A 21,985-nucleotide genomic window follows, 5' to 3' on the forward strand; every position below is an offset into this window, starting at 1 on the left:
CCCGTGGTGTGTCGCTGATTTTATACACGACTTGTGTAGTTACAACCTTTGATATGCTCTGCTGTTTAACAGTAATGAGTGCAAATGGAAAGATTTTAAAGCCTCAAATTCAAACAGCTTTTAACGAAAGAAAGCTGTGGCCGCGCGCACAGAAAGATGTTACTTTGTTTGTTGTCCGTGTTACAATCCGCGCTGTGAGCACAGCACTGGAGAGATGCAGGCGGAAGGAGTCGGGCTATTGCTCGGAGGTAGACAGCGGGGGAAAGTGCGTCGATGCACAGCGGGGCTCTGATTTGCTGAAGCCTCCAGAGAAGAATCCACATTAACACACGGACAGGATTTTATTGTAGTTAACATTTTAATTTTTATTCTTTTTTAAATTATTTGTCACCAAGAATGATCCTTCTATTACACATTTGGACAGCTGTACGCATTTCGTCTTTAAAATGCGTCCCTCCCGTCAACAGGATGATGTTGAATCCAGCATTATAAGATTTAATAGTCTGATTATAGAGTGGTGTAACACACGATGTCGGGCAAAAGGCTCCATGAATGCTCGGTTTGAATTCAAGCAGTTCATAAAAGGGAAAAGCACCCACAGTCTGTGCGTAAAAACACCAGGAGCACCGTTCCCTCAGTTGTGTGTTTCAATTCCTGTCCGCAAAGAGAAGACTGTAATCGTGTATGCTTTCCATCATGTCATCACAAATCACATCACGAGAATATCTGTGGCGTTCTTCGTGAACGGAGTAGATGTGTTGACTTTTGATTCAGCAAACTGCCTCAGAGTAAAACACCGCTGTAGAAGGACCCACAGACACACAGCGTGCACTGTTTCTCTTTTAATTCACGACCCACAGCCATGTACTTTCTGGGTTGGCACACACATAATTGCACTGCAGCTCTCCCGGTGTGGCGCGCACAGCTTCTTTCGATGCCTCCTCTTCTCCACTCCAGCGTCACTAAAAGCAGTAGAGAGCTCGTCAGCGCCATCACCACCACCTGTCCACTCACCTGCCCGGCACTTGAGCTCACTGTACCGCCCCTCCCCTGAAGCTGAGCCAGGAACCACACCTCCGCCACTAACGGACACCTGTTTGCGCTCCACATACTGTACTGTGGATGTCAGTCTAGGTCCTCGGGATCGTGTCTTTCACCGATCTCGTGCCGTCCTCGATGGAAATCCCCGCGTAATGATGTCTGTCTAAAGAGGTCGTAATGGGAACCGCGTATGAGCTCCAAACACTGAATCTCAGGGTGTCGTTAAGATCCTCGAGATGGTGGCTTAGACCGCTCTCTGTCGGTCGTGGATTTTCCCCCTCCACCGACATCCCCACTGGATGATCTCTGTCCCCGACCGACAAATAGGTTATGATGGGGATAAAACAACAGGAAACCTGAAATTCAGAACTGGCGGACACCAGCTTCTCTTCTACAGTTTGTCAAAAGCTGCTCGCAGCGTGGACGAGGCCGTGCGCGCAGGTGCTGGTTGATGAAGCTGAGTGCACAGCGACCGGCTCTCCGCGAGTCAGTGTGTGCCTGCATTTCCCCGCAACTGCCAGAGTCATTTCGTCGCTCCCCTGCTGTGCTCGCAGCGTGGATTTCATCAGTGAAAGCATACACGACTACTGTCTTCAATTCGTTGACATACATTTAAAACACCTCTACTCTGCCGTCGCTTTTGTGGTTGTTGAAGCACACCTTTCAGTGTGTATGAATCCGCGGGAGTTTCTGCTCTCCCTGTCCTGGCGTGGTTCGGAGCGCAGGCGATAGTAAAGAAGAAAGTGTGAATCGAGGAAGCTCGCGCCACCGGTCTCGCTCTGGCCGTTTGCAAGTACAGTAGGAGTGCCAAGCGAGTGCATTCAAGTGGGCGGGATCAGCTGTGGGTTAGATGATAAAAACCCGGAGCAGACAGATCCATTCATTATTTCAATAGCAGACTGGAACAAGAGCTGTTGACACATGAACGAAAATTTGATGAACACACTCGACAAGATCCACACAGACCAACTTCAACTCGTGTTCTTAATGAACCTACTTTAAGATTCCCACTTCGTTGATCTGCTCCAGAATAAAATATTGCTTGGGAGGAAACAATAGTCAAGAGTACAACGTTCAAAGAAAGGAGACAGGCCGGTGGTGTCGGTGTCAAAGTCGATAAATGTCATCGCATTTTAAATAGAAGTTCAGGGATTGGAGTGATCGTTTATTTGAAAGGCTGACTGACCAGAAAACTCTCGGCTGAATAAGTGCACTTTGAAATATTAAAGATACTGCTTTCCTCACTGTCACGCACTCTTCGAGCCCCCGCAGAGATTCACCAAAGCATTTGTTGCACTCGAACTAAAACAAACTATGGATGGAGGCGCTGGACGTGTGAGTGCCGCACAGCAGCAGACGCCGCTTTGGGTCTTGTGTTTGTTCTCTCGGTTTCGGATCCAGCTAAATTATAACGACACTCACGGGCTGGTGGCAACACTTCACGTGTCCAACGAAAGGCTTGCTGAGATCTACCTGACTAGAATATTTGTGGTGTTCTTCGTGAACGGAGCAGAGTAGCAGGGTGTGATCGCGGCGTCACCAGCTTCAGGATTGGCTCAGCTGCTCTGTGCGCGCTGACAGTTCCGCTTCCTGAGACCATTTCAGAGGAAAGCAAAACCACAGAAGAACGATCTAGAACGTGTGGGGCTGTGCACGGAGCCATGGCGCCCTGTTCACGGCCAGCTTCTGATGACGCTGGAGCCGAGAGCTGCTATGTCAATGAGACACATGGAAACTGATAAATATACATATATATGTACATATTGAAAAGATGACAATTAAAATGATCTAACAACCCCGTGGTGTGTCGCTGATTTTATACACGACTTGTGTAGTTACAACCTTTGATATGCTCTGCTGTTTAACAGTAATGAGTGCAAATGGAAAGATTTTAAAGCCTCAAATTCAAACAGCTTTTAACGAAAGAAAGCTGTGGCCGCGCGCACAGAAAAGATGTTACTTTGTTTGTTGTCCGTGTTACAATCCGCGCTGTGAGCACAGCACTGGAGAGATGCAGGCGGAAGGAGTCGGGCTATTGCTCGGAGGTAGACAGCGGGGAAAGTGCGTCGATGCACAGCGGGGCTCTGATTTGCTGAAGCCTCCAGAGAAGAATCCACATTAACACACGGACAGGATTTTATTGTAGTTAACATTTTAATTTTTATTCTTTTTTAAATTATTTGTCACCAAGAATGATCCTTCTATTACACATTTGGACAGCTGTACGCATTTCGTCTTTAAAATGCGTCCCTCCCGTCAACAGGATGATGTTGAATCCAGCATTATAAGATTTAATAGTCTGATTATAGAGTGGTGTAACACACGATGTCGGGCAAAAGGCTCCATGAATGCTCGGTTTGAATTCAAGCAGTTCATAAAAGGGAAAAGCACCCACAGTCTGTGCGTAAAAACACCAGGAGCACCGTTCCCTCAGTTGTGTGTTTCAATTCCTGTCCGCAAAGAGAAGACTGTAATCGTGTATGCTTTCCATCATGTCATCACAAATCACATCACGAGAATATCTGTGGCGTTCTTCGTGAACGGAGTAGATGTGTTGACTTTTGATTCAGCAAACTGCCTCAGAGTAAAACACCGCTGTAGAAGGACCCACAGACACACAGCGTGCACTGTTTCTCTTTTAATTCACGACCCACAGCCATGTACTTTCTGGGTTGGCACACACATAATTGCACTGCAGCTCTCCCGGTGTGGCGCGCACAGCTTCTTTCGATGCCTCCTCTTCTCCACTCCAGCGTCACTAAAAGCAGTAGAGAGCTCGTCAGCGCCATCACCACCACCTGTCCACTCACCTGCCCGGCACTTGAGCTCACTGTACCGCCCCTCCCCTGAAGCTGAGCCAGGAACCACACCTCCGCCACTAACGGACACCTGTTTGCGCTCCACATACTGTACTGTGGATGTCAGTCTAGGTCCTCGGGATCGTGTCTTTCACCGATCTCGTGCCGTCCTCGATGGAAATCCCCGCGTAATGATGTCTGTCTAAAGAGGTCGTAATGGGAACCGCGTATGAGCTCCAAACACTGAATCTCAGGGTGTCGTTAAGATCCTCGAGATGGTGGCTTAGACCGCTCTCTGTCGGTCGTGGATTTTCCCCCTCCACCGACATCCCCACTGGATGATCTCTGTCCCCGACCGACAAATAGGTTATGATGGGGATAAAACAACAGGAAACCTGAAATTCAGAACTGGCGGACACCAGCTTCTCTTCTACAGTTTGTCAAAAGCTGCTCGCAGCGTGGACGAGGCCGTGCGCGCAGGTGCTGGTTGATGAAGCTGAGTGCACAGCGACCGGCTCTCCGCGAGTCAGTGTGTGCCTGCATTTCCCCGCAACTGCCAGAGTCATTTCGTCGCTCCCCTGCTGTGCTCGCAGCGTGGATTTCATCAGTGAAAGCATACACGACTACTGTCTTCAATTCGTTGACATACATTTAAAACACCTCTACTCTGCCGTCGCTTTTGTGGTTGTTGAAGCACACCTTTCAGTGTGTATGAATCCGCGGGAGTTTCTGCTCTCCCTGTCCTGGCGTGGTTCGGAGCGCAGGCGATAGTAAAGAAGAAAGTGTGAATCGAGGAAGCTCGCGCCACCGGTCTCGCTCTGGCCGTTTGCAAGTACAGTAGGAGTGCCAAGCGAGTGCATTCAAGTGGGCGGGATCAGCTGTGGGTTAGATGATAAAAACCCGGAGCAGACAGATCCATTCATTATTTCAATAGCAGACTGGAACAAGAGCTGTTGACACATGAACGAAAATTTGATGAACACACTCGACAAGATCCACACAGACCAACTTCAACTCGTGTTCTTAATGAACCTACTTTAAGATTCCCACTTCGTTGATCTGCTCCAGAATAAAATATTGCTTGGGAGGAAACAATAGTCAAGAGTACAACGTTCAAAGAAAGGAGACAGGCCGGTGGTGTCGGTGTCAAAGTCGATAAATGTCATCGCATTTTAAATAGAAGTTCAGGGATTGGAGTGATCGTTTATTTGAAAGGCTGACTGACCAGAAAACTCTCGGCTGAATAAGTGCACTTTGAAATATTAAAGATACTGCTTTCCTCACTGTCACGCACTCTTCGAGCCCCCGCAGAGATTCACCAAAGCATTTGTTGCACTCGAACTAAAACAAACTATGGATGGAGGCGCTGGACGTGTGAGTGCCGCACAGCAGCAGACGCCGCTTTGGGTCTTGTGTTTGTTCTCTCGGTTTCGGATCCAGCTAAATTATAACGACACTCACGGGCTGGTGGCAACACTTCACGTGTCCAACGAAAGGCTTGCTGAGATCTACCTGACTAGAATATTTGTGGTGTTCTTCGTGAACGGAGCAGAGTAGCAGGGTGTGATCGCGGCGTCACCAGCTTCAGGATTGGCTCAGCTGCTCTGTGCGCGCTGACAGTTCCGCTTCCTGAGACCATTTCAGAGGAAAGCAAAACCACAGAAGAACGATCTAGAACGTGTGGGGCTGTGCACGGAGCCATGGCGCCCTGTTCACGGCCAGCTTCTGATGACGCTGGAGCCGAGAGCTGCTATGTCAATGAGACACATGGAAACTGATAAATATACATATATATGTACATATTGAAAAGATGACAATTAAAATGATCTAACAACCCCGTGGTGTGTCGCTGATTTTATACACGACTTGTGTAGTTACAACCTTTGATATGCTCTGCTGTTTAACAGTAATGAGTGCAAATGGAAAGATTTTAAAGCCTCAAATTCAAACAGCTTTTAACGAAAGAAAGCTGTGGCCGCGCGCACAGAAAAGATGTTACTTTGTTTGTTGTCCGTGTTACAATCCGCGCTGTGAGCACAGCACTGGAGAGATGCAGGCGGAAGGAGTCGGGCTATTGCTCGGAGGTAGACAGCGGGGAAAGTGCGTCGATGCACAGCGGGGCTCTGATTTGCTGAAGCCTCCAGAGAAGAATCCACATTAACACACGGACAGGATTTTATTGTAGTTAACATTTTAATTTTTATTCTTTTTTAAATTATTTGTCACCAAGAATGATCCTTCTATTACACATTTGGACAGCTGTACGCATTTCGTCTTTAAAATGCGTCCCTCCCGTCAACAGGATGATGTTGAATCCAGCATTATAAGATTTAATAGTCTGATTATAGAGTGGTGTAACACACGATGTCGGGCAAAAGGCTCCATGAATGCTCGGTTTGAATTCAAGCAGTTCATAAAAGGGAAAAGCACCCACAGTCTGTGCGTAAAAACACCAGGAGCACCGTTCCCTCAGTTGTGTGTTTCAATTCCTGTCCGCAAAGAGAAGACTGTAATCGTGTATGCTTTCCATCATGTCATCACAAATCACATCACGAGAATATCTGTGGCGTTCTTCGTGAACGGAGTAGATGTGTTGACTTTTGATTCAGCAAACTGCCTCAGAGTAAAACACCGCTGTAGAAGGACCCACAGACACACAGCGTGCACTGTTTCTCTTTTAATTCACGACCCACAGCCATGTACTTTCTGGGTTGGCACACACATAATTGCACTGCAGCTCTCCCGGTGTGGCGCGCACAGCTTCTTTCGATGCCTCCTCTTCTCCACTCCAGCGTCACTAAAAGCAGTAGAGAGCTCGTCAGCGCCATCACCACCACCTGTCCACTCACCTGCCCGGCACTTGAGCTCACTGTACCGCCCCTCCCCTGAAGCTGAGCCAGGAACCACACCTCCGCCACTAACGGACACCTGTTTGCGCTCCACATACTGTACTGTGGATGTCAGTCTAGGTCCTCGGGATCGTGTCTTTCACCGATCTCGTGCCGTCCTCGATGGAAATCCCCGCGTAATGATGTCTGTCTAAAGAGGTCGTAATGGGAACCGCGTATGAGCTCCAAACACTGAATCTCAGGGTGTCGTTAAGATCCTCGAGATGGTGGCTTAGACCGCTCTCTGTCGGTCGTGGATTTTCCCCCTCCACCGACATCCCCACTGGATGATCTCTGTCCCCGACCGACAAATAGGTTATGATGGGGATAAAACAACAGGAAACCTGAAATTCAGAACTGGCGGACACCAGCTTCTCTTCTACAGTTTGTCAAAAGCTGCTCGCAGCGTGGACGAGGCCGTGCGCGCAGGTGCTGGTTGATGAAGCTGAGTGCACAGCGACCGGCTCTCCGCGAGTCAGTGTGTGCCTGCATTTCCCCGCAACTGCCAGAGTCATTTCGTCGCTCCCCTGCTGTGCTCGCAGCGTGGATTTCATCAGTGAAAGCATACACGACTACTGTCTTCAATTCGTTGACATACATTTAAAACACCTCTACTCTGCCGTCGCTTTTGTGGTTGTTGAAGCACACCTTTCAGTGTGTATGAATCCGCGGGAGTTTCTGCTCTCCCTGTCCTGGCGTGGTTCGGAGCGCAGGCGATAGTAAAGAAGAAAGTGTGAATCGAGGAAGCTCGCGCCACCGGTCTCGCTCTGGCCGTTTGCAAGTACAGTAGGAGTGCCAAGCGAGTGCATTCAAGTGGGCGGGATCAGCTGTGGGTTAGATGATAAAAACCCGGAGCAGACAGATCCATTCATTATTTCAATAGCAGACTGGAACAAGAGCTGTTGACACATGAACGAAAATTTGATGAACACACTCGACAAGATCCACACAGACCAACTTCAACTCGTGTTCTTAATGAACCTACTTTAAGATTCCCACTTCGTTGATCTGCTCCAGAATAAAATATTGCTTGGGAGGAAACAATAGTCAAGAGTACAACGTTCAAAGAAAGGAGACAGGCCGGTGGTGTCGGTGTCAAAGTCGATAAATGTCATCGCATTTTAAATAGAAGTTCAGGGATTGGAGTGATCGTTTATTTGAAAGGCTGACTGACCAGAAAACTCTCGGCTGAATAAGTGCACTTTGAAATATTAAAGATACTGCTTTCCTCACTGTCACGCACTCTTCGAGCCCCCGCAGAGATTCACCAAAGCATTTGTTGCACTCGAACTAAAACAAACTATGGATGGAGGCGCTGGACGTGTGAGTGCCGCACAGCAGCAGACGCCGCTTTGGGTCTTGTGTTTGTTCTCTCGGTTTCGGATCCAGCTAAATTATAACGACACTCACGGGCTGGTGGCAACACTTCACGTGTCCAACGAAAGGCTTGCTGAGATCTACCTGACTAGAATATTTGTGGTGTTCTTCGTGAACGGAGCAGAGTAGCAGGGTGTGATCGCGGCGTCACCAGCTTCAGGATTGGCTCAGCTGCTCTGTGCGCGCTGACAGTTCCGCTTCCTGAGACCATTTCAGAGGAAAGCAAAACCACAGAAGAACGATCTAGAACGTGTGGGGCTGTGCACGGAGCCATGGCGCCCTGTTCACGGCCAGCTTCTGATGACGCTGGAGCCGAGAGCTGCTATGTCAATGAGACACATGGAAACTGATAAATATACATATATATGTACATATTGAAAAGATGACAATTAAAATGATCTAACAACCCCGTGGTGTGTCGCTGATTTTATACACGACTTGTGTAGTTACAACCTTTGATATGCTCTGCTGTTTAACAGTAATGAGTGCAAATGGAAAGATTTTAAAGCCTCAAATTCAAACAGCTTTTAACGAAAGAAAGCTGTGGCCGCGCGCACAGAAAAGATGTTACTTTGTTTGTTGTCCGTGTTACAATCCGCGCTGTGAGCACAGCACTGGAGAGATGCAGGCGGAAGGAGTCGGGCTATTGCTCGGAGGTAGACAGCGGGGAAAGTGCGTCGATGCACAGCGGGGCTCTGATTTGCTGAAGCCTCCAGAGAAGAATCCACATTAACACACGGACAGGATTTTATTGTAGTTAACATTTTAATTTTTATTCTTTTTTAAATTATTTGTCACCAAGAATGATCCTTCTATTACACATTTGGACAGCTGTACGCATTTCGTCTTTAAAATGCGTCCCTCCCGTCAACAGGATGATGTTGAATCCAGCATTATAAGATTTAATAGTCTGATTATAGAGTGGTGTAACACACGATGTCGGGCAAAAGGCTCCATGAATGCTCGGTTTGAATTCAAGCAGTTCATAAAAGGGAAAAGCACCCACAGTCTGTGCGTAAAAACACCAGGAGCACCGTTCCCTCAGTTGTGTGTTTCAATTCCTGTCCGCAAAGAGAAGACTGTAATCGTGTATGCTTTCCATCATGTCATCACAAATCACATCACGAGAATATCTGTGGCGTTCTTCGTGAACGGAGTAGATGTGTTGACTTTTGATTCAGCAAACTGCCTCAGAGTAAAACACCGCTGTAGAAGGACCCACAGACACACAGCGTGCACTGTTTCTCTTTTAATTCACGACCCACAGCCATGTACTTTCTGGGTTGGCACACACATAATTGCACTGCAGCTCTCCCGGTGTGGCGCGCACAGCTTCTTTCGATGCCTCCTCTTCTCCACTCCAGCGTCACTAAAAGCAGTAGAGAGCTCGTCAGCGCCATCACCACCACCTGTCCACTCACCTGCCCGGCACTTGAGCTCACTGTACCGCCCCTCCCCTGAAGCTGAGCCAGGAACCACACCTCCGCCACTAACGGACACCTGTTTGCGCTCCACATACTGTACTGTGGATGTCAGTCTAGGTCCTCGGGATCGTGTCTTTCACCGATCTCGTGCCGTCCTCGATGGAAATCCCCGCGTAATGATGTCTGTCTAAAGAGGTCGTAATGGGAACCGCGTATGAGCTCCAAACACTGAATCTCAGGGTGTCGTTAAGATCCTCGAGATGGTGGCTTAGACCGCTCTCTGTCGGTCGTGGATTTTCCCCCTCCACCGACATCCCCACTGGATGATCTCTGTCCCCGACCGACAAATAGGTTATGATGGGGATAAAACAACAGGAAACCTGAAATTCAGAACTGGCGGACACCAGCTTCTCTTCTACAGTTTGTCAAAAGCTGCTCGCAGCGTGGACGAGGCCGTGCGCGCAGGTGCTGGTTGATGAAGCTGAGTGCACAGCGACCGGCTCTCCGCGAGTCAGTGTGTGCCTGCATTTCCCCGCAACTGCCAGAGTCATTTCGTCGCTCCCCTGCTGTGCTCACAGCGTGGATTTCATCAGTGAAAGCATACACGACTACTGTCTTCCCTTCACTGACACGAATTTCAAAGATTTCTACTGTACGGTGTCTTTTATCGTAATTGAAGCACATCTTTCAGTGTGCATGAATTCGCTGGAGTCTCTGCTCTTCCTCTCTGCCTCAGAGTAAAACACGGCACTCCTGTTTGCGCTCCAGACACTACACTCTATAGATGCAGACCGTGTCTCACACCGATCTGTGCCGGTCGTGTATTTGCTCCACCGGCAAACAGCTTATGATGGCGGTAAAACATGAAACAACAGGAAACCTGAAATACAGAACTGGCGGACACCAGCTTCTCTTCTACAGTTTGTCAAAAGCTGCTCGCAGCGTGGACGAGGCCGTGCGCGCAGGTGCTGGTTGATGAAGCTGAGTGCACAGCGACCGGCTCTCCGCGAGTCAGTGTGTGCCTGCATTTCCCCGCAACTGCCAGAGTCATTTCGTCGCTCTCCTGCTGTGCTCGCAGCGTGGATTTCATCAGTGAAAGCATACACGACTACTGTCTTCAATTCGTTGACATACATTTAAAAACCTCTACTCTGCCGTCGCTTTTGTGGTTGTTGAAGCACACCTTTCAGTGTGTATGAATCCGCGGGAGTTTCTGCTCTCCCTGTCCTGGCGTGGTTCGGAGCGCAGGCGATAGTAAAGAAGAAAGTGTGAATCGAGGAAGCTCGCGCCACCGGTCTCGCTCTGGCCGTTTGCAAGTACAGTAGGAGTGCCAAGCGAGTGCATTCAAGTGGGCGGGATCAGCTGTGGGTTAGATGATAAAAACCCGGAGCAGACAGATCCATTCATTATTTCAATAGCAGACTGGAACAAGAGCTGTTGACACATGAACGAAAATTTGATGAACACACTCGACAAGATCCACACAGACCAACTTCAACTCGTGTTCTTAATGAACCTACTTTAAGATTCCCACTTCGTTGATCTGCTCCAGAATAAAATATTGCTTGGGAGGAAACAATAGTCAAGAGTACAACGTTCAAAGAAAGGAGACAGGCCGGTGGTGTCGGTGTCAAAGTCGATAAATGTCATCGCATTTTAAATAGAAGTTCAGGGATTGGAGTGATCGTTTATTTGAAAGGCTGACTGACCAGAAAACTCTCGGCTGAATAAGTGCACTTTGAAATATTAAAGATACTGCTTTCCTCACTGTCACGCACTCTTCGAGCCCCCGCAGAGATTCACCAAAGCATTTGTTGCACTCGAACTAAAACAAACTATGGATGGAGGCGCTGGACGTGTGAGTGCCGCACAGCAGCAGACGCCGCTTTGGGTCTTGTGTTTGTTCTCTCGGTTTCGGATCCAGCTAAATTATAACGACACTCACGGGCTGGTGGCAACACTTCACGTGTCCAACGAAAGGCTTGCTGAGATCTACCTGACTAGAATATTTGTGGTGTTCTTCGTGAACGGAGCAGAGTAGCAGGGTGTGATCGCGGCGTCACCAGCTTCAGGATTGGCTCAGCTGCTCTGTGCGCGCTGACAGTTCCGCTTCCTGAGACCATTTCAGAGGAAAGCAAAACCACAGAAGAACGATCTAGAACGTGTGGGGCTGTGCACGGAGCCATGGCGCCCTGTTCACGGCCAGCTTCTGATGACGCTGGAGCCGAGAGCTGCTATGTCAATGAGACACATGGAAACTGATAAATATACATATATATGTACATATTGAAAAGATGACAATTAAAATGATCTAACAACCCCGTGGTGTGTCGCTGATTTTATACACGACTTGTGTAGTTACAACCTTTGATATGCTCTGCTGTTTAACAGTAATGAGTGCAAATGGAAAGATTTTAAAGCCTCAAATTCAAACAGCTTTTAACGAAAGAAAGCTGTGGCCGCGCGCACAGAAAAGATGTTACTTTGTTTGTTGTCCGTGTTACAATCCGCGCTGTGAGCACAGCACTGGAGAGATGCAGGCGGAAGGAGTCGGGCTATTGCTCGGAGGTAGACAGCGGGGAAAGTGCGTCGATGCACAGCGGGGCTCTGATTTGCTGAAGCCTCCAGAGAAGAATCCACATTAACACACGGACAGGATTTTATTGTAGTTAACATTTTAATTTTTATTCTTTTTTAAATTATTTGTCACCAAGAATGATCCTTCTATTACACATTTGGACAGCTGTACGCATTTCGTCTTTAAAATGCGTCCCTCCCGTCAACAGGATGATGTTGAATCCAGCATTATAAGATTTAATAGTCTGATTATAGAGTGGTGTAACACACGATGTCGGGCAAAAGGCTCCATGAATGCTCGGTTTGAATTCAAGCAGTTCATAAAAGGGAAAAGCACCCACAGTCTGTGCGTAAAAACACCAGGAGCACCGTTCCCTCAGTTGTGTGTTTCAATTCCTGTCCGCAAAGAGAAGACTGTAATCGTGTATGCTTTCCATCATGTCATCACAAATCACATCACGAGAATATCTGTGGCGTTCTTCGTGAACGGAGTAGATGTGTTGACTTTTGATTCAGCAAACTGCCTCAGAGTAAAACACCGCTGTAGAAGGACCCACAGACACACAGCGTGCACTGTTTCTCTTTTAATTCACGACCCACAGCCATGTACTTTCTGGGTTGGCACACACATAATTGCACTGCAGCTCTCCCGGTGTGGCGCGCACAGCTTCTTTCGATGCCTCCTCTTCTCCACTCCAGCGTCACTAAAAGCAGTAGAGAGCTCGTCAGCGCCATCACCACCACCTGTCCACTCACCTGCCCGGCACTTGAGCTCACTGTACCGCCCCTCCCCTGAAGCTGAGCCAGGAACCACACCTCCGCCACTAACGGACACCTGTTTGCGCTCCACATACTGTACTGTGGATGTCAGTCTAGGTCCTCGGGATCGTGTCTTTCACCGATCTCGTGCCGTCCTCGATGGAAATCCCCGCGTAATGATGTCTGTCTAAAGAGGTCGTAATGGGAACCGCGTATGAGCTCCAAACACTGAATCTCAGGGTGTCGTTAAGATCCTCGAGATGGTGGCTTAGACCGCTCTCTGTCGGTCGTGGATTTTCCCCCTCCACCGACATCCCCACTGGATGATCTCTGTCCCCGACCGACAAATAGGTTATGATGGGGATAAAACAACAGGAAACCTGAAATTCAGAACTGGCGGACACCAGCTTCTCTTCTACAGTTTGTCAAAAGCTGCTCGCAGCGTGGACGAGGCCGTGCGCGCAGGTGCTGGTTGATGAAGCTGAGTGCACAGCGACCGGCTCTCCGCGAGTCAGTGTGTGCCTGCATTTCCCCGCAACTGCCAGAGTCATTTCGTCGCTCCCCTGCTGTGCTCACAGCGTGGATTTCATCAGTGAAAGCATACACGACTACTGTCTTCCCTTCACTGACACGAATTTCAAAGATTTCTACTGTACGGTGTCTTTTATCGTAATTGAAGCACATCTTTCAGTGTGCATGAATTCGCTGGAGTCTCTGCTCTTCCTCTCCTGACGTGGTTCAGAGCGCAGGCAGTAAAGAACAAAATGTGCATCGAGGAAACTCGCGCCACCGGTGTCACTCTCTCCCTTTACACGTACACCACTCCAGCACACAGCAGACCGTGCGCAGCGGTGCTCCTGGTGTTTTTACGCACAGACTTTGGGTGCCGCTATTGTTTTATGAACTACTTGAATTCAAATGGAACATACATGAAACTTTTTGCCAGGTATGGTGTTGTACACAATGCGCCAGCTGCGCTATAATGCTCAGCGGGCGTACCAACCGTGTTTGGCAACGTTGCTTTTTGCGGAAGGATCGTGTCAGAGTCCACACCGATGAACGTCGAGTCAAGATTTACTGAACATGATTTGTGATGTGTTGACTTTTCCTTGACCAAACTGCCTCAGAGTAAAACACGGCACTCTTGTTTGCGCTCCAGACACTACACTCTATAGATGCAGACCGTGTCTCACACCGATCTGTGCCGGTCGTGTATTTGCTCCACCGGCAAACAGCTTATGATGGCGGTAAAACATGAAACAACAGGAAACCTGAAATACAGAACTGGCGGACACCAGCTTCTCTTCTACAGTTTGTCAAAAGCTGCTCGCAGCGCGGATTTCAACACTATATTAATGCATGCTACATGGTTAACAGTCATGTATGCTTCCTTATACTTTCTTCACTTCATTAATAAAACATAAACATTAAAAGTGCGGTGGCGTCAGCCACAGAATTAAAATTCCAGTTGTGGCAGTATGTTAACGACAGAGACATGAAAATATTATCCCCCCCATTTAATTTTATGCTCAGAGACACTTTCTTTTAGTAAGGCCACTGCAATGTCAGCTTTACTGTTGTATAAGTTCCACCAGCAGAGGGCGCTCAGTCTCGTACTCATCGGTAGCGGACTACACTAGAAGAAGTAGTGTCAGTGGTGAAGAGGCAGCATGCGACTGATTAAGCTGCATGCAGCTGGGATAGGGGGATGTATGTTTAATTGGGTGTTGGACTTTTTATGTGACAGGACAATTCAAGTTAAAATAGGGTCGCATGTTTCTGAGCAGTGTGTGATAGAAAATGGAACTCCTCAGGGAAGTGTAGTTAGTCCAACAGTTTTCTCACTTATGATCAATGATATTTTTAAAGATGTGTCTGGTAGTTATGGTAAATCACGTCTTGCTGACGATGGAGCATTATGGGTGAGGGGGAGGAATGTTGACCATCTTGTCCGGAAACTTCAAGAGGGGATAGGTAAAGTGGGGTGTAGACTGGGGTTTTAAATTTTCTGTTGAGAAAACTAAAGTAATGTTTTTCACAAATAAGGAAATTGGGGGTAATGACCTGTTGTACTTGTATGGGAAAGAGTTAGAAAGGGTGGATTGTTTTCGTTTTTGGGGTGTGGTTTTTGACAGGAGATTGACTTGGAAACGTCACGTAGAGCACGTTGTGGGGAATAGTAAAAAGGTTCTTAATATTTTGAGGTGTTTAGCGGGACTGTCATGGGGTGCTAATTTTGCTGCACTTAAGATTATTTATGTCGCGTTGATTCGATCACGATTGGATTATGGGTGTGTGGTATATGGATCAGCGGCTAAGACTTCCTTGAAGAAGCTGGATGTAATTCAAGCACGAGCACTGAGACTCTGCTTGGGGGCAGTTAAAACAACGCTAATATGTGCTCTACAAGTGGAATCGGGAGAAATGCCGCTGTGTATTAGAAGGCAAACAGCTGTTGATTAATTATTGGATAAATTTGAAAGGTCATGCCGACACCCATCCTGTTAAGAAAGTGTTAGGGGCTTGTTGGGAAAGAGGGAAGGTTTTTAAAAATAGTTTTGGGTGGGTTGGAGATGATAGTGCCAGAACTTTTCAAGTGTCTGACATAGTCTTTACTCAGACAGTGTTGTGACCTTTACGTCCCATATGGACATTGAAGTGTCTTGTCGTGGACAGCTCATTAACGGACACTGAAAAGAGGAAAGTGACCACAGATATTTGTCAAAAATTCTATGACAGATTGGACAGCAAATACTGTGACTTTTTACAGGTGTATACAGATGGGTCAAAAGATCCTAAGACAGAAGCAACTGGTGTAGCAGTGGTAATTCCGGTGTTGCATATCAAGATTGTGAAAAGGACATCGACCCGTCTGGGTGTATATGCAGTTGAACTGTTTGCCATACTGCTGGCTCTAGAATGGGTGGAGGACAGCAGGGTCTCAAAAGTACTGATATGCAGTGATTCATTGTCCGCATTATTAAGTATTGAACAGGGTTACACAACTACCCATCAGCAAATTCTGTATGACATTCTTTTTGCCCATCATAGACTGTCTGACCAAAATAAACATGTGGTAATGATGCGGACTCCGGCTCATGTGGGTATCTTGGGTAATGAAAGAGAGGATAGGTTGGCCAAAGCGGCTGTTAAAAGAGTCGACATAGATGTACAGTTACCATTGTCAAAATCTGAAGGGAAAAGTGTAGTTTGGGCAGAAAGTCGGAACTTGTGGCAAATGGCATGGGATAATGAAACAAAAGGGAGACATTTATATAGGGTGCAAAACACAATAGAAGCTAAGAGGAGTAGCGGATTGCAGAGACGTGAGGAGGTTGTTATCAGTCGAATATGAACGGGCCACTGCTTTTTAAATGGTACTCTTTTTCGGATAGGGAAACATTCGACTGGGTTGTGTGATGGGTGCACTGATATGGAGACGGTTGAGCATGTACTCCTTAGTTGTAGGAAGTATGTAAGTCACAGGAGGGTGATGTGGGGTGAACTGAGTGGTGGAAGGGAACTTACGTTTGAACAAGTGGTTAAAAAGTTAAGTCGTGGCGAAGGGGAAGTGGTGGTTTTTCGTTTTTTGAGAAGTACTGGTCTCATCAAGAGGATCTGAGGGTTCAGGAGTGACAGACGGTTAACAGCCAGGAGATGGCAGTAATGAAACAGTTTTGGATGCAAGCTGCCGTTAAACTTGTCTGAAGAAGAAGAAGAAGAAGAGGCAGCATGCGGCCTGCGCGCCAAAGAGAACTGATTGTCATATTTTTCTGTTTTTACAGGTAAGCTGGGTGGTTGATAATATAAAACAGAGGTTCTAAATGTGACAGACAGCAATGGCGATTAATGATAAATGTCTTCTTTGTGCCGAATGTTAAGCTAGAGAGCTAATTTCCAAGTCGATCCCGTTGTTAGCCTGTGCCTATCCAAGTGTTAGACAGTACAGAAACTCTGTGAACCCGGTGCAGGTATTTTTGGGTTAAAGCCACAAGATATATATTTTGCACAATAAGAAAAAATGTGAACTGCTTTATGTTTAGTTCATGAAGAGTGAATGCTATAGAAATGTGTTAAGAAAAACATTTATTTGAAAGAGATCTAGTTTGATAAATACAGTTAAGAAGACAGGTTCATAAATAGATTAAAACAGTAGTAAAAACAATATAAAACAATAATCAGAGTTCACTATGTTATTCATGTGTATAGTAAAATGTATTTTTGTGATTTAAGCAGTTTATAGATGTGGTGCATATGAATACAGTTCAGGGGAAGTGTCAAGTTTCTGGGAAAGCTGGTAACAGGTGAAGGCTACACAATAGACCCGGGAGAGTTGGCCCCGGTGATGGCTTTAAAGGAAAAGACACCTGCAACCGTCGGAGAGGTACGTCAAATTCTTGGTTTCCTCTCTTATTACAGGCGGTTCATCCCCAACTTCTCCCGTGTAGCCCATCCACTCTACAGCCTGCTCAGCCCTCCATCTTCTGAGAACTCTGCTCCAGTCTCAGCCGACAAGTCCAAAAAGGAGGTGAAGAAAAGTAAAGGGCACTTACCATCACGGGCGCCCATTCAGTGGACGACCTCCCACCAAGAGACATTGAACCAGCTTGTAGATGCACTTACAAGACCCCCCATTCTCAGGTGCTCCGACTTCACAGAGCCTTTTGTGCTACATTGTGATGCATCACAGGTTGGGCTAGGTGCTGTTTTGTATCAGCGGCAGCAAGGCAAGATGAGAGTCATAGCATATGGCTCACGCACCCTGAGTCCAGCAGAGAAAAAGTACCACCTGCACTCTGGCAAATTAGAGTTTTTGGCTATGAAGTGGGCGATTTGTGAACGTTTCCAGGATTATCTGTGCCATGCCCCATCTTTTGTGGTGTACACTGATAATAACCCACTAACATATGTGCCTACTACTGCAAAGCTTAACCCACAGGTCACAGATGGGTCGCGGAGCTGGCCAGCTACAACTTCACCATCCGCTACCGTCCAGGCAAGACCAACGCAGATGCTGATGGGCTGTCGCGAATGCCGCTGGACTTTGACAGCTACATGAAGAGCTGTACAGCTGAAGTTGGACAGGAAGCCATAAGCGCATCAATGGAGTCTGTAACGGTCGAGGAGAGAGACCCTTGCCAAGGCGTTGGAGTTATCCAGGTGAGTGCTCTGAAGTTAATCAAAGATTCTGACACTACTCAGTCTTTTACACCAGACCAGATTCACAGAGCCCAGGAAGCAGATGAAGTTCTGGCAACGGTGCTCTGGTATAAGTCGCTGGGTAGAAGACCGAGTAGAACTGAGGTGAAGTCAGAGCATCCTGCAGTAGCTGGACTACTCAAGCAGTGGTTGAAGCTTCACGTCGACCAAAATGGTGTCTTGCGTTGCCAAACATCACGCCGAGAGCAGCTACTGGTCCCTAAAGCCTATCGTCCCCTGGTTTTTAAAGAACTCCACCAAGACATGGGCCACTTAGGGGTGGAAAGGACGCTCGACCTGATTCGAGATAGGTTCCACTGGCCGCAGATGGCGAAAGAGGTTGAACACTTTGTTACAGAAGAATGTGAGTGTTTTAAGAAGAAGAAACCGAGTAAGCAGACCCGTGCACCTCTGTCCCCGATCCAGTCCACTTACCCATTCCAGCTGGTGTCCATAGACTTCCTTCACCTGGAAAAGTGTAAGCAGGGCTACGAGTATATACTTGTTGTCATGGATCACTTCACGAGGTTTGCCCAAGCCTATGCAACGAAGAACAAAGCAGCTAAAACAGTTGCTGACAAGCTCTTCAATGACTTTGCACTCAAGTTTGGCTTCCTGACCAGACTACACCACGACATGGGCAAGGAGTTTGAAAACAAACTCATGGCAAGATTGAAAGAACTCTCAGGTATCCAGGGCTCCCACACGACACCCTACCACCCGCAGGGTAATGGACAGGTGGAGAGATTCAACCACACCCTGCTGTCCATGTTGCGGACCCTGGAGGACAAGGAGAAGAATGATTGGGAAGAGTCGCTAGCTAAAGTCGTCCACGCGTACAACTGTATGAAGAATGACGCAACAGGCTACGCTCCATATTACCTCATCTTCGGACATTCCCTACACCTGCCCATCGACTTGCTCTTCGACCTGAAAAGTGATGAAGCTCATGTGGACTATGATGACAATGTTAGCTGCTGGAAAAAGAGAATGCAGGAGGCGTACACAGTGGCTTCTCAAACTGTGACCAAGGAAGCTGCTCGAGGCAAAGCATACTATGACAAGAAAGTTAAAGGGAAAGATCTTCAGCCTGGGGATGGAGTGCTCCTCTGAAATCTCACTCCTAGAGGTGGACCCGCAAGATCCAGTCCTTTTGGGAGAACCAAGTCTACAAAGTGAAGGAGAGGAAAGCAGATGACAGTCCAGTGTATCTGATCAGCCCTGAAAATGGCCAAGGCAGAGATAAAGTGGTGCACAGAAATCTCCTACTGCCCTGTGACTTCCTGCCATCAACATAGACTATTCAGTAGGGCTGCCACAAACGATTATTTTGATAGTCGACTAGTCACCGATTATTTTTGCGATTGGTCGACTAATCAGATCATCATCCATTGGACGTAAAACGTACAGCTTATTGCACCAGCAGCATCTGCTCTTATATAACTATCATTAGCTTACAGCTTTAAGTGTTTAAGGTCTTTGCTAACTAAAAATAAGACAAGATGATAGTTTATTAAATTTTAATGACATTTGCAGATTGTTTCGGTGAAGTTTAATAAACTCCTTGCTATCTAAACTATAAGAGGACACTGGAGTAAATTCTCAAGCATCTCACACTTCTGATAATCAGCTGTCTGCTTGACGTTTATTCAGCTGAGTAAAAACTATAACTTTAATCTCAGCCAAACCGATTTACTCAGGAACAAATAAAATACTAAAAAAAAGCCAAACAATAACATTTCTAAGTTATCTAAGTGACTTATATATATTTAACCTGAGTAGCGAAAGACGGCAGTGGGTTTGAAAACGATTTGCCGGGAGTCCGGTGTTCTCACGGCTCTAGTGACCTTGCCCCCGGCTAGCTATCGAGCTAGTGGGTAACAGACGTCTCCGGAAACGTCGGAGCGCTTTTGAAAATATGCGGTGTCTTGATAAACTGAGCAGATATTTGAGGTTTACACAGCTACATTCTCCCTGAAAATATGTTAAACGTTTATTTTGTGACCCAGAAAGAATAATAAGAGTAATATTAAAACTAACTGGTTGTAAACTGAGCTGGGCCGCGCTATGAATTCTGGGACACAGCTTCTTCTTCTTCGGGGTTTAACGGCAGCTGGCATCCTTGTACATGCAGTGCTGCCATCTTCTGTTTCAGTCCGTTATTACACTCTTAAATCCTGCTACTTATTCCTGCGTCTTTTGTGATCTTTCAAACGACGCGTCGTCGATGATTTTGATAGTCGACGTAATCGTGACTAGTCGACTAATCGTGGCAGCCCTACTATTCAGCCCCAAAAAGACTCTCCGACTGTGACACGGAAGAAGTTAAAACCTCCACGTAGACAGCAGCCAGGGAATGGCGACACATCAGATGAACACACCATGGCACCTACCAGTGGTACCTCAGGCTGGTTCCAGGGAGACGACAGAGGCAGACTCCGCTTAACCCTTTGGCAGAGTCCTTCCAACCTCAACCTCTCCGCTGTCAAGAAGAGGATGTGCCACTACAGAGCGAAGAGACTGTGCCTGGCAGATCCAAGGCCCTGACCCTGACATTGACAGGCCACTGAGTTGTGATGCTATGACTGACATTCTAGCTGCAACTGGTGGTGAGACTGACTCTGTGAGGCAGCGACCTCAAAGACAAAGACAGCAACCAACTGCACTGAGCTATGACACTTTAGGTCAGCCAACTTTTTCAAAGGAACTGTACAGTGACTACTGCTCAAGTTATTGACTGTAATGGCTTCTGGAGACCATGGGCTGTGGGAGTGTGTTAAAGCTATGGTTGAATAGATGATGCAGACAGAAATGTCAGGAGACATTTAACAGTCAATCGGAGCGGGGCAAGGAAAACCCGACGGCGTCCCTGGCCGTCCTGTCAGTCTCTCCGCTCCGGAGTACTGGAAAAGAGAGGGGCCAGCGACAGTCACTGTTCCTTCGAGTGGACCGGATTATTGCAGCGCAATACGTTTCGGGACTTACCCCGGATGGGCAGAGCTCTCAACTCCGCCCACCGCCTTTCTGTGTCACGCCAGCACTGTGGTCTTGCCGCAGGAGGTAGGGCGCTGTCCCGCTGCCCACCAATTCCCCACTGTAGCGTCGTCTGGCATCAAGCTACTTCAGCAGCAGCACAGCGCCCTCTGCCTCTCCGCTCACTGGTCGTCGTATGCCGTCGCCACGCACTGCTGCACCAAACCGCACCAACGCCGCCACCTCTTGTGGCCGCCGCCGCCTGCCACCATCCGCCATCTCTGCTGCTCCCCGTCTCTTCTTCTGCTTCTTGCCTTCTGCTCGACAGCATAGCTGTACACGCATACAACAGCCCATTTATCTTCATTACTGACACTGGATTGGCCAATCAAATATCTTAATGCGACCGGCCCCTTCTATGCCTTCACTGTCCTCATGCAGCTTGTCAAAAAGTTTTAGTGTGGAAGAAGTGGCGAAAAAGTGGAGCTGAAAAGCTGACAAAAAACAATAAAAAACAAACAAACAAAAAAAACTAAAAAGATGAAGTAAATAAAATATATGAAGGGGGTGTTTTTTGTTTGTTTTTTCGACTAGTGTTTAAAAAGAACAAGAAAGAAATTAACTGTGTAGCTGTCGATTTGAAAGTAATTATTAGTGACTGCAATGTTCAAAGTTGGGTGTTTTATCTGGTTGCATGTTGTGTTGTTGCCACCTACTGGTGGACTTGAGAGTTGAGAGTGCTTGTGGTGTGCATGCTTTTGGCGGATGTTCAATTAAGCGGATCCGCCAGAGACTGAGGACTTGAGCCGGAAAGAGCAAGCTGGTACCGACATTGTGGACTGAAAGTGCCCATGGATGTTTGGTAGAAAGGCGCACACAGTACGTTTGTATATTTTACTTTGTGTACGTTTTATGTTGTAATTTTATTTTGCTGACATAATATCAGTGT

The 21,985-nt window shown here is 47.3% G+C and overlaps 1 long non-coding RNA gene across 1 annotated transcript; it reads right to left on the bottom strand.

Annotated features, from left to right (window-relative positions):
• Window positions 1–378: 378 nt before the first annotated feature.
• LOC120716523 lies at window positions 379–14,230 on the bottom strand. The gene is made up of 2 exons (XR_005691969.1): window positions 13,984–14,230; window positions 379–13,592 (listed from the first exon to the last, which is right to left on the bottom strand). It is a non-coding gene; the product is annotated as an uncharacterized LOC120716523 (long non-coding RNA).
• Between the last annotated feature and the right edge of the window lie 7,755 nt (window positions 14,231–21,985).

This window comes from Simochromis diagramma, unplaced genomic scaffold, assembly GCF_900408965.1.
Source record: "Simochromis diagramma unplaced genomic scaffold, fSimDia1.1 OVJJ01000473.1, whole genome shotgun sequence".
In the NCBI taxonomy this organism is placed as follows: domain Eukaryota; kingdom Metazoa; phylum Chordata; class Actinopteri; order Cichliformes; family Cichlidae; genus Simochromis; species Simochromis diagramma.